The sequence below is a fragment of the Erinaceus europaeus genome, chromosome 4, assembly GCF_950295315.1.
Source record: "Erinaceus europaeus chromosome 4, mEriEur2.1, whole genome shotgun sequence".
NCBI classification, from domain to species: Eukaryota; Metazoa; Chordata; class Mammalia; order Eulipotyphla; family Erinaceidae; genus Erinaceus; species Erinaceus europaeus.
The window spans coordinates 54,236,455-54,238,901 of record NC_080165.1 but is presented as its reverse complement, the minus strand read 5'-3'; the positions used below and the strand labels follow the sequence as shown (position 1 = coordinate 54,238,901).

Below are 2,447 nucleotides of genomic sequence, written 5' to 3'. Positions count from 1 at the left end.
CTTTCTAATTTTATTAATTGGAATTCTTTTGTAGGGAAAATTTATATATGCTCCTCAGTTTATTTATTCAGTTATTTGTTGATATCAACATGGATTTATGTACATTTGCTGCTTTACTTAGACAGTAAAGAGCATTCATAGTTTAGTTATTTATTTTCCATTTGAGTCAGTGTAATCTTTATTTCAAAATAGCATTTTTATTATATAAAAATATGAAAATCCAGCAAAACCAGAAATACCGCATATATGTTCCTGGGCTTTTACATTTGTTGATTTTTCTTCACAATCTTTTTTTTCCACTACAATTTACAACCTCGTCCCCATTTGCAGTCTGATTATACAAGTGCTAAGTGGCAGAAAGGTCTAGGATAAATTACATCAAAAGGGAAAACAAAGAAGCAAAGCTGTGACACTGTTTCATGCAGCAGGTCTATGGGGCCAGGGCAAGTGTCTGAGAAACAGCAAGAAATAGCCACCAGAACATTTTGGCCAGAGTTCTTTCAGTCATTCTTGTCTTTGGCGCCATGTTTAAGGATGCACGTGAACTCAATGTAGTTGTAATTGCCCTTTTGTCTATAAACACTCCCCGGTACAGTTCATCCACCCCCTCTTCTGTGAAGCAGTCCCCTATTGTCAGCAGGAGGCTCCCTCAGGTAGTCTTCCTGGATGGTGCCAGTTGCTTCTTCATCAAAGCAGGCAAAGGCATTTCTGATATCTTCAGGATCTGTACCATTTAATGTTTCCTCAAACATTGTGAGGAACATGGTGAAACTGATGGGGTCTGGGGCCTCATTCATCATGGCGTCATGGTATGTATCAGTGGGATTCTTCCCTAGGGAAGCAAGCATGCCCTGCAAGTCTTCCTTGTCAATGACGTTATCTCTGTTCTGATCGATCATGTTGAATTCCTCTTTGAACTCCTGAATCTGAGACTGGTCAAACATGGCAAAGACGTTGGATGTCGCACGTTGGGGGCACTTCTTGGTGGTCTTGGTCTTTGCTTTTTGTTCGACATGGTGGCTATTTAATTCGCTGTGAAATACCACAAGCTGGACAGGCCCTGCACCAGCTGACCCCACGGTTTATTAAATTATGATCCAATACTGTCTCTATTTGGTTTCTCAAACTTGGGTCATTGGGAATTCATCTGGGTTGGTCAAGATTCTTTAATATTCTCCATATTTTATTTTATTTTATTTTATTTTATTTTATTTTAGTTGTCATCAAGGCTTTGCCACTCTGGGCTGACTTTACCAGATAAAGAGAAGGGTGAGTATGGGTGATCCCACTCAAAAAACAGAAGCTGAGAAGGGAGAACAGAAAGGGAAATACAAAGCAGAATTTGGACTAGGTTTGAAGTATTTCACCAAAGTAGAAGACTCTGGGGGGAAGGATAGATTTTCAGCTGCACTGTAGGGGCCTGGGGGTAGAAAGACAGATCTTTGGTGGTGGAAATGGTGTTAATCTAGTCATATTAATTTATAATCTTATAAATCACTAGTTATTCAGTATGTAAGGCAGAAATAGATGAACTGTCTTGAGTTCTTTAAATGCATAGATTTCAGTTCTGAGTATATATTCCATTAGTCTAAGCACTTAATACTTCAAATTTGAAAATAAATTGAATTCAGATACTGGGCTTAAAATAGTTTTTTTAATATTTATTTATTTATTTATCCCATTTTGTTGCCCTTGTTGTTTATTGTTGTAATTATTATTGTTGTTGTCATTGATGTTATTGTTGTTGGATAGGATAGAGAGAAATGAAGAGAGGAGAAGACAGAGAAGGGGAGAGAAAGATAGACACCTGAAGACCTGCTTCACCATTTTGAAGCGACTCCCCTGCAGGTGGGGAGCCAGGGGCTCAAAGTGGGATCCTTATGCAGGTCCTTGCGCTTTGTGCCACCTGTGCTTAACCCACTGCGCTACCACCCAACTCCCTGGGCTTAAACTGTTAAAGCATTTCTAATAATAAAATTTGCTTTGAGGGGCTGGGTGGTAGTGCACCTGGTTGAGTGCACATGTTACAGTGCTCAAGGACCTGGGTTCGAGCCCCCAGCCCCCACCTGCAAGGGGAAAGCTTTGCAAGTGGTGAAGCAGTGTTGCAGCTGTCTCTATCACCCCCTTCCCTCTGGATTTCTGGCTGTCTCTATCCAATAAATAAATAAAGATAATACCAGTAAATAAAAAATTAATTCCCTTTGAAATACTAAATTATCTATAATCTTAGATCAGAAGCAAATAGTCCTGCCAGTATCTAAGATATTTAAATAGCATTAAATGGATATAAATCATAATGAGGTCATGTATGGTAGTGTAAATCCTAATAATAGGATTTTCAAAGTAATCCTAGTTCCCAAATAACTTGGTTATAATAATAATTGTCTCTTGCCTTCTTTTTTTTTGTCATATAGATTTTAATAGATTTTCTGGTTAACTCATCACGG

At 38.5% G+C, this 2,447-nt stretch overlaps 1 pseudogene; it reads right to left on the bottom strand.

Annotated features, from left to right (window-relative positions):
* Nucleotides 1–500: 500 nt before the first annotated feature.
* On the bottom strand, nt 501–1,550 carry LOC103121798 (myosin regulatory light chain 12B-like; annotated as a pseudogene).
* Nucleotides 1,551–2,447: the final 897 nt, after the last annotated feature.